The 11,207-nt window shown below is 37.1% G+C and overlaps 1 long non-coding RNA gene across 2 annotated transcripts in view; it reads left to right on the top strand.

Moving 5' to 3' along the window:
- LOC111559720 overlaps positions 1-10,731 on the top strand; it is a 431,348-nt gene extending 420,617 nt beyond the window's left edge. For both annotated transcript variants that reach the window (XR_006594110.1, XR_006594109.1), the window contains one exon: positions 9,550-10,731. This is a non-coding gene — a long non-coding RNA (uncharacterized LOC111559720). The remainder of the gene's footprint in view (positions 1-9,549) is intronic.
- Positions 10,732-11,207: the final 476 nt, after the last annotated feature.

Raw genomic sequence — 11,207 nt, forward strand, 5'->3', positions numbered from 1 at the left:
TTTTTTCCCTTAATATTAAGTACACTTCCATCTCCCTTCTTTTGTATCCAGAGCACATCTAATTGCTCCTCCATTTTTGTTTCCTCCCCTCCTGACTCAAAGGACAAGGAATCGGAGCTTGAGAGGCATGCTAACCTTTCCTGTCTTTCCAGGGGCATAAAGAGCCTGGACTTTATCAGACAGACTTGGATTCAGGTCCTGCTCCACAATTTATAATGTGTACAGCCTGGGCAAATTAGTTAACCTTCCTCAGCCACAATTCTCTCATAATGAGAGTTAATGGTTTACCTTAAGGATTTATTGCGATGCTTCTGTAAAGTGGGAAGGTCCATGACTGACAATGATGGCCACAAAGCAAACATGTGGTAGTTGTGCCCTTTTCTGTTGCCATTAGGAATTCATCCCTTCACACAGTTTCTCTTCAAAATCTTTGATAATTCCGTCTCCACTTTTCTTTTCTTCCTTTGAACAGATCTAAATCTCTCCTGTGGAAAAAAAGGCTCTATGATTTGTTTTCCCAAATGTTTATCCTATTTTTTAAGTTTATTTATTTATTTTGAGAAAGAGAGAGAGAGAGAGCGAGGGACAGACAGAGAGAGAGTGAGAGAATCCCAAGCAGGCTCCATGCTGTCAACACAGAGCCCAACGCAGGGCTGAATCCTACAAACTGTGAAATCATGACCTGAGCTGAAATCAAGGGTCAGATACTTAACTGACTGAGCCACCAGGGTGCCCTTATCTTGTTTTTTATTTCATTCTAAGAGGCTTTTTTTTCCCCCATGAAGTTTATACCTGCTCTCTTCCCTTAGAATTTAACCTTTTTACTGACTCAGTGACTGTGTATTGTATCTTATTGCTGTTATAACAAAATGTCACAAACAGTGGCTTACAGCAACATAAATGTATCCTCTTACAGTTCTGGAATTCAGAAGTCTAAAACTCAGTTGCCAGGCCTGTGTCCTTCTGGAGACTCTAGGGATGAATCCTTTCCTTGCCTTTTCATCTTCTAGAGACTGCCTGCATTCTTAGGCCTGTGACCTTGAATCCTGTGACCTCTGCTTCTAACATCACATATTGTCTCTCACTCTGATCCTCTTGGCTTCCTCTTACAAGGATCTGTATGATGTCATTGACACCGGGGTAATCTAGGAAAGTCTCCCCATCTCAGAACCCTTAATTTATACTTGCAGAGTCCCTTTGGCTGTGTATGATAACACAGTCACAGAGTGTGGGGATTAGTGTGTGGACCTCTTTGGGGACTATTATTTAGTCTTTCACAGTCTGTTTTCCGCATGTCTTTTCTGGCCTTCTTATAGGAATGTTGCTAACTATTACTTAATTCTTGGAAATCTCATGTCTCTTGCCCTGTGTGTGATAGCAGCACCTCTCCTCCCAGGTTCTCCTGTCTCTGATGCTGCTTTTCTGACTCTTTTTCACTCAAATCTTTGTTTCATGCATTTCCAGATTTAATGTCACATAATATTTGTTAAATCAAATAGCTCCTCCATGCACAAACTTCCAGTAGCCTTCCATAATTACGAAACTTTGCAAAATTAATTTTTCACATTCCACAAGATTTTAGTGAGCACTTGCTATGTCCCAGGTTCTCTGTTTTCTGTGATAAGGATGCAGAGATTCATAGAATACAGACAGTCTTTAAGAAGCTAATGTTCAGGTGCCTGCATGGCTCAGTCAGTTAAGTATCCGACTCTGGATTTTAGCTCAGGTCATAATTTCATGGTTAGGGAGTTTGAGCCCCACATCTGAGGATTCTCTCTCTCCTTTTTTCTCTGTCTCTCCTTGACTTGTGCTTTCTCTCACTCTCAAAATAAACAAACTTAAAAAAACAAAAAGAAGCAGCTAATGACCTGATCAAAATAACAAATAATTGCAAAGCTACTAAAAATTTGAAAATTGAATATGGAAATGAAAATATACACACAGTTTTATGGACACCCTTGAGATCAATCATCCAACTTAGCCTGAGGGTGTTAAGGCTGACTTCTTGGAGAAGCTAATACTTAAACTGGTCTTTAACAGAAAAATACAAATTAAGCATTGGGAAGAAAATAACAAGAACAAAGGTCTAAAGCCTACATTGGTATTAATTGTTCAAGGGATGGCAGGTTGATTAATATTAAAATGAAAAGTCATAGGAAAGAGCAATTCAAAATAAAACTGGAACTTGAAGGTAAGCAAGAAGGAATGATTGGAGGGGTAAGAGGAGAGAGTAAACTTGATGAAAAACTGCCTTATACTGGGTGACAATGTGAAAGCAAAGTGATTAGAGCACCTCATTAAGAAGGTCAGATAGTATAAACAAATCAAGTGTATAATGCCACCTTCAATGTAGGTGAAATTTCATCTCCTTTTTTCTTTACTGGGGGGCCAAGAGTTAAGAAGAGTCCATATTACCAATGTGTCTCACTGGACAAGTGGAGCAGAAGTTAAGAATGAGAGTAAAGGAATAGAGTTAAGGATGGATTATTATATAAGAATCTTGCATTTGAAAGAAAAGTATGAGAAAGAACTTACATCATGGAGAAATACAAGGGCCAGGAGGATATTTATTAATATGACATAGAAATGAGAATATTTAGAGGCTTTGGAAAAGATGCTAATAGAGGGATGCCTGGGTGGCTCAGTTGGTTCAGTGTCTGACTTGTGATTTTTGGCTCAGGTCATGATCTCACTGTGAGTTTGAGCCCCACATCGGGCTCTGGGCTGACAGAGCACAGCGTGCTTGGATCTCTCTCTCTCTCTCTCTCTCTCTCTCTCTCTCTCTCTCTCTGCCTCTCCCCAACTCAAGCTCTCTCTCTCTCTCTCAAAATAAATAAACTTTATAAATATATAAATAAATATTTCTTGAGTGTATCCCTCCTCTTTACTCCCACTGTCACTTAGTTGAGAACCTCATCTCCCTTTCTAGAACATAACTCAAAAAAAAAAAAAAAAACATAACTCAAGAGGCAAAGCTTGAATTATCTTTTTCTAGTCCATTCTCCATATTGCTTCCAGAATTATTTCTGAAAGGAAGCATATATTCTTATATTTATTCACTAAAATAGCTTTTCTGGGGGGAAATCCATTATGTGCTAAAATCAATCTTAGTAATACAGTGCTGATCAATATAGACACAACCTTTACTTTCACTGGAATTTACAACCTAGAGGAAGCAAGAAGTGTGCATTAAAAAGATATGATTTATAATTCTTTATAATTAATACAAAACTAATTAATGTTTTTGAGCCTTCATTCTGCTGGTTCTGTGTCTAACTTACTCTTCTTCGTCACTAGGGTTAAGAACTCTGCATCAGTCTATACAGGCTGCAGGGCGGGTTATTGCCCCTCTGATGCTTCCATGCAATTCTGACCCATACTCAACCCCTTCTCCTTCTCTTTTGTTGTTTGTTCTGTGTGCAGTATATATATATAATACAAATTAACAAAGATGAATGTCTCAAAGTATGCTCAAATTCATCTGTAATTATAGTAAATCATTTACTGTGGGAGTACTACCAGGGGAACCAACAATAATTTAGGAGCCAGACTTCTAAGCCAGCTTCCAAGAGAATGTAATATTTAAGTAGATCCCATCCATCTTCTTTGCTTAACATCTTTCAATGTCCAGTCATCATGTAGGCTAAAGGATGAATTCTACAGCTTTGGAGTTTATAGCTCACAGGAGGCTTTAAAGTCTGTCCCCTTCTTCTCCTTTCTGCATAAACACTGTGTGTCTTCTATGCTGAAATGTTGTGGTTTTATCAAGGTTACAGCATTTTCTGTCTCTTCTTCTTGTTCCCTTCTTTCATCACATCTTCCCGTATACATCTTTGTCAAACTGGATTATTGCCACTCTTCTTTCAAACTACTCAATGACAAAAATTTTGTGTATGAAAAAGTCTTTTTATCATCCGGCTCATTGCAAAATTGTCCATTCCTGTGTCAGTTCAGTGATACTGTATACACAGCTCTATTTTAGGCTACAGATTGTGTTTTTGTATATTCTGCTTAGCTGTGTATTTGGTTTGTCGTAGGCATCTGAAAAGGTGTGAACATTTAGTGTTAACTTCAAGAATACTTATATTTATGAATAAGTAAAAAAAGGTTTCCTTCTCTCTCTCTCTAATGATTTGATTGATTTACTTTATTTGGTTTCATGGGCCTTCCCAATTAGAGACATGCTTGTTTTTTGTTTGTTAAGGCAGTATTATAACAAGTGGACATGTTCTACAGATGAATACAGAAGAAACAGCTCCTGTGAATAAAATGTTTTTCTGTCTAACATTTAGGATTTGGGGTTTGGGATTAGAAATTGCCAGATTTTCAAAGTAGAGCAGTATTTATTTTAGCCTAAACATCTTTAGGACTACAAAAATGGAGTTAGTTGGATATTGATATGGACTCTAACTCTGACTGAAATCATACAGTTGTCTGGCTTGTATGATAAGCCATATCTAGAGGGGAGTCAGGATAACAAGCCATCCATCTGCTTTGACAAGACTAAGTCTCTCCTAACACTTTCTGTGCAGCAGGCTCTAGACTTTCTGGATCTGGTAACGCTGAAGTTCAGTTTGTTCAAACCACTTCCCTCTGAAAAGCAGGATGAGTAAACTAAATTGCTTTTCAGATCATCCATGGTGATTTTATTTGGAGAAATTTTAGGGGTGTCTGGGTGGCTCAATCGGTTAAGCATCCAGCTCTTGATGTCGGCTCAAGTCATGATCTCCTGGTTTGTGAACTCGAGCCCCATGTCGGGCTCTGCATTGACAGCATAGAGCCTGCTTGGGATTCTCTTTCTCCCTCTCTGCCCCTCCCATCTCTCTCTCTCTCTCTCTGTCTCTCTCAAAATAAATAAATAAACTTTAAAAAGAGTAAAAAGAAATTCAGATTTATATATGGTTATAACATTGTTCAACACCTGCACCTTCACTCATTTCATAAGTGGCATCCCAAAGGAAGAGTGACAGTAGGACCATCATTTATGAAACTAGACTATTTCAGTGTTGCTTTGAAGAATTCCCTGTACTAACCTTTCATTCCATAAGCATATATCAAGCAAATTTATGTGCTACTCTTTACGATTTTTCAAAATGTGCACACATGCACACACACGTGTGTTAATTCTACTATATATAAATATGGCTAAGTATATCTTAATTATATATATATATATATATATACACACATATATACATGCATATAATTAACTCTTCTTCAGGATGATATACACTTGAAAGGTTTGTCATTAATACAAGTTTATATGAATTTATATTTTAAACAGTTCTTAATGGCCATTTTCCTTCAAATTTTGGTCCATATTTTTCTTTTTTTTTTCTTAACTCTGCCACATGGCTGATTAAGAAATGGTACTAGGAGTAGGAGAAATGTCAAGTCTAGCATTTTATTGTTGTTCCCTTGTGCCTGCCACACTAGGAGTATCTGTTAAAGTCTCTTTCCATTTAGAGGCCTTGTTTGGTTAAGAAAAAGTAATGACACCCATAAGCCATCTACATGCAGCCCAGCTAAACAGTAATACATTTCAACACAAGTGAATGATGGTCCTACTGTCACCCTTCCCATGGGATGCCTCTTCACATATGAACTGAGTGAAGGTGCAGGTGTTGAACAATGTTAAAACCATATATAAATCTGGATTTTTATTACCTTTTTTTTTAGTTCATTTATTTATTTTGAGAGAGAGAGGAGAGCAGAGGAAGGGGGAGAGAGAGAGAAAGAGAATCCCAAGCAGGCTCTATGCTGTCAATGCAGAGCCCGACATGGGGCTCGAGTTCACAAACCATGAGATCATGACTTGAGCTGAGATCAAGAGCTGGACACTTAACCGACTGAGCCACCCAGACACCCCTAAAACTTCTTTTAAATCAAAAATTCCCACAAGTTTTCAGAAATCTTTTCTGTATTCCTAATAGATGTCACACATTTCAGGGTATATTCTTTGCAATTTTGAGACCATTTCTTTGCAAAATAATTTTGAAATTTGAAACATATTATCCAAATATTGATAAGTCAATAGAAATTTCAAAAATGCAAGCATGCCTATAAGAGCCACAGGACCCAGAGGAGATGGATTTAACTTAGGAGTTTTGAATCTTTTGCATATCCCCAAGGAAGTCCTGCAAATCCCCAGGTGCTTTACTGTTAATACTGTATATTGTAAACCACAAGTATTTCATTTCAAATATGAAATTACATTGTAGTGTTTAATATTCTTTTTCAAACTATGTTTCTCTCTGCCTCTCAACTCACTTCCCCCAATTCTGATTGCACTTCATTCTGAGGATTGTGCTGCCTTAAACCCTCCCTCAAGATTCATTCTCTAATGTAGTAGTTCTCAACTGGGGCCGATTTTTACCCTTCTGGGGTCATCTGGCAATGTCTGGAGATATTTTTGGTTGCCACTATGGAGAGGAAGTTGGCATCTGGTTGGTAGAGGCCCAGAATGCTGCTAAGCATCCTACTATGCACAGGATAGTTTTCACAACAAAGAATTTTCTGGTCCAAATGTCAAAAGTACCAAAGTTGAAAAACTCTAATGGGATATTTGCTGGTTTTGAGATTTACAAAAGGGTGGAAACCGAGCAGGGTATCTATGAGAGAGGGCTAAACATTTCACTTAGAGATGAGGGTACTAACGCAGTGATCTCGACCAATGCTTCTGAAAGTTTAATGTGCACAGGGATTTTGTTAAGATGCAGATTTCAATTCACTATCCCTGAGATGAGTCCTGACCTTCTGCATTTCTAACAAGCTCCTAAGTGATGCTGATGTTTCTGGTTTGGGGCCTATATTTTGAGTAGCAAGGAGCTAGATAATTCAGTGTGGGTCCTTAGGAAGATGCCTGCGAAAAATGACTACAAGAGAGGAATAATTCCATTATGTATCAATTAGAGGTCTGGAATATCTGTAAGAACTATCTATCTGTCTATCTATCTATCTATCTATCTATCTATCTATCTATCATCTATCGATCACAAGAATATCACAATAAACTTAACATTATTTAACTTACTTAAATAAAATTTTATTTATTTAAACATAACCTTTATTATCAAAGTTATGCACAAGATTTTACAAAGCCACTAGTTCTAGACAGGAATTTTGATGAAGAAGAATAATCGCTTGACTTCTTCCTGCTCCCGTTTCCTACTCTACAGATAACCAGTTTCTACTAGTCTAGTGTATTCTTTTGGCACTTGAATCCTATTACTAAGTAACTTTCTGATACTGTTACCTGCTGACTTTTTTGATTTGAGATACTTACTGATTCCATACAACAGAAAATAGGGTCCAACTCTTACGGCCCAGACTTTCTTCTCCTCACATGTGTATACTTTTTTTCAGCCCTGTTCTCTGAAGGAATCTTTTATTAGATTGGTATTTATAGTTTGTTATACTATGGGTTATAAATATATACTTATAATTCATAGTTAATCTACTGACCATGATTACTTTTCTTGAACAAAATTTATGTTTCATGGAGTTATTAATTGTCTCTTCTTAGTTTGGTATTACCCATAAACAATTAATCTGCAAATTCTCTGATGGAAGTGTGAGTCTCTTCTTATCTGTAGGCACATGAGGCCTTTGATCTATTTCATACTTTTCAAGAAGAGATTCCATCTGGAGCGCCTGTTTTTCTGCTTCAGTGTTCTCCAGATTCCCTGAAAGTCTATGATTCTAGATCTTCTTTCATCAACACCTGGGGCATCCCTGACCTCTCCGTACTTCTCCCCGTCTCCTAATTCCATGTCTTCCTTTTCCTTGATATAACATATTATCTAGAGACTTCCTGACAAGGGGTACATGGAAGTAAAATATTTTGAGCATTAGCATGCTCCAAAATGTCATTATTTTTCTCTGGCAATTGTTGGATGATTTGACAGGGTATAGCTTTTTAGGGGTTGAAAGTGAACTGTAGTTAATGAAAGCACTGATCCGTTATCTTTCAGATCTTGATAATCTTATCAGGAGGCTCAAATCTGTGCTTTCATGTCCCAAGTCTTTCCGGGCTTTGGTGACACATTCAGTCTGTTCTAGACTTTCCTGACTGATGGTGTTCAGCATATTCTCTGATAGGCTAAGCAGGTCACTACTATTCCAAGAGCTTTGCAACTTCCAACTGTTGCTGATAGCTCCTCTTCTCTACTCCTTTGTCCTCATGCCTCTTCCATAAAAGTATACATCTGCAAGGACAAGATGGATTCAAGAAACCATATAGAAACAATAAAGATAAAAGAAATTGAGATTTTCAGGAAGTAAAGGATCTGCCCTGAGCCTAGTCTGAGACTTTGGTGCAGTAAGTCTGCCAAGTTCCCCAACAGGAGATAAACTAGCATTCTTTAAATACCTACACACCGCATTCTTCATGTATGTAATGTCATTTAATCTCTTTAATAATTTCAAGGTAAGATATGGGTGCACAGAGAGATTCATCAAGTTACCTTAAGAAAGAAAGTGTCAGATTTTAGATGGAGATCTTTTTCCCTGAAGGACTAGAATAAAAGATCCTCAATATAAATAGAAATGCAGTGCTGGGAACACAAAGATGAAGTCCTAACTCTGCTGATCCATGACTCACCAATGTATGTTCTGACCAATGCAGCAGGCATTATTGTGACCTTCATCCATTGTTCCAACTGATGGAGAGCTTTTTTTTTTATTATTTTATTTTTTATTTTTTTTTAATTTTTTTTTTTTAGCGTTTACTTTTGAGACAGAGAGAGACAGAGCATGAATGGGGGAGGGGCAGAGAGAGAGGGAGACACAGAATCGGAAGCAGGCTCCAGGCTCTGAGCCATCAGCCCAGAGCCCGACGCGGGGCTCGAACTCACGGACCGCGAGATCGTGACCTGGCTGAAGTCGGAGGCTTAACCGACTGCGCCACCCAGGCGCCCCGATGGAGAGCTTTTTAACAACAGGTATTTCTTTGTCCACAGCTTGATAGACTAGATACATTTCCTTCTATGGACTTCTTGAACTAGCACAGACTCTTTTTTAGAAAAATCCTCATTGAATGTTTACTTTTCCTTTACTGTAGTAATATTTTTTTTGTGGTACCAGTAGTGATGAGTTTAGGGAATGTGTCCATTGGATAACGTGTTATTACTTTCCCCTGCTCTATCCAAATCACTGTATGTAGACCTAAATTCCCATTAGTTGCCACCAGTCATGTAAGTGATGTTTCCAGGAGGAAATTTTTATGAATAGGGAAAGTAAAATCACAAAATGTAAGATCATCAGAAGAGCAAGGCAACAAAAAAACCATATCCTCATTTTGGAGTAAAGATGATGTTTGAGGAATAGGGTAACAAAAATTCTTCATTATGGGTGGAGAAGTTTGGAGAAAGTGCATTTGTTGTGTAAAGTATTTTAAAAACCAATGAACCGTGAGGTGGGCCAACCATGGACTGTCATCAGACACTCATGGTCATCTGGTATACACTTGTGGCTGGCTAAGATGTGTTTCATTGCTGAGTGAGACACTCCAGGGTTTATGTCCAACATATGATTCTTGCTTCCTTTCAGGTTTCAAGTTCTGTCCCACAATTTTCCAGTGATTCTACAAGGAGCAAAGTCCATAAGCAAAAGGTTTGAGCTAAAAACATAACCATCAGCAAATATTTAAGATGTTTTTATTTTGTGTTGTTTTTTTATTATTTTCCTGCCTGGTATGCTAGGGAGAAAAAAAAACTTGAAAAATTCTATATCTTCAAGTTATTAAGAAGATATTTGTGATTTTCATTCTCAGTGTATTATTTAGCCAGGTATATCCCTATTTTCTTTCTTTTATTTTGCAATGTTCACTATGATGTTAGTGTGGAAAATAAAATATGACTCATATTGGTTATAAAGATAGATTACATGTGTACAAAGAATTCTGACCTCAAATTAGGAAGTTGAAAATTTCCTAAAATCTGCTCTAGCAAACATTACTGGAAACATTTGTATGATTTTTTTTAAACCTCTCAAAAACATGATTAATTCATGTATATTAGTAGAAAATGAGAAAAAAATGGATTTTGTCCAAACCACCTATAAGATACTATTGCCATCTTGACTCTTGTATACAAAAATGGTGGCAGAATCAGAAAATATGGAGACTAAAAATTATATATTAAACAAGGAACTTATTAAAGTTATAAAAATGAAATTATAATCTTAATTAAGCCAAAAATGATATTCTAGTTTCCAGTTGCAGATGCAAGTAGTCATTTCACAATTTACCTTGGGCTGATCGACTAATCTCAATAAAAACTTAAGTGATTCAGAAATGTAACTGTCTCAGAAAGTAAAACTTCAAGAGCCCTGTCCTCAATACCTCAAGTCCCAGAGTGACAATGGGAGTCCCAATGGACACCTTGGAGAATTTAGCCCCTCCTTCAACTTTAATTTACCCTGCGGTTAGAGTCTACTACTAAGATACTAATTTTTGAAAAAGAAGATGAGACTAGGAATATGAATAAATAAGTAAATGAGTAAATTACTAGAGAATCTTGGGGACCAAGAGTAAACCACTTGATCACCAAAAAAACCCAAAAAACAAAAAACAGCAGTAAGAATATCCACTTCACAATTTGTACTAGCATCTGTATCACCAAGGACTAATTAGTTCAGAATCCTTGAGAAGAGAACACATTCCTTGAAAAGTAAATAAATATCCTGATGGGTTCTTGCCTTAGAATCGTTAAAGGATTTTGTGTTGCAAAAAAAAAAAAAAAAAAAAAAAATGTTGAATTAGCAGTAGTCCTTCTACAATGATATTTGTTTCTTTTTTTTTTTTTTTTGAGAGAGAGACAGCCAGCATGAGACAGGTAGAGAGAGGGTAGAGGTTGAGAGAGAGAGAGAGAGAGATAGAGAGAGAGAATCTTAAGCGTGGGAATCTCAAGCATGGCTTGATCCCATGACCCTGGGATCATGACTGAGCTGAAATCAAGAGTCAGATGCTGAACCAACTGAGCCACCCAGGCACCTGATATTTGTCTCATTGATATCCAATTCTGTCTCTACTGTTCTTTCATTGACTCTAAGAAGATGAAATCATGATAAATACAATATTTTGAAAAACATTTTATGTGGAAATTATATGAAATACATGAAGTACAAACAAAGCATATAACTCAGGATACAAGTTCATACATATAAGACATGAGAAGGTGGCAATTTCATAAGGATGCCTGGATGAT

This window comes from Felis catus, chromosome A1 (assembly GCF_018350175.1).
Source record: "Felis catus isolate Fca126 chromosome A1, F.catus_Fca126_mat1.0, whole genome shotgun sequence".
Lineage (NCBI taxonomy): Eukaryota > Metazoa > Chordata > Mammalia > Carnivora > Felidae > Felis > Felis catus.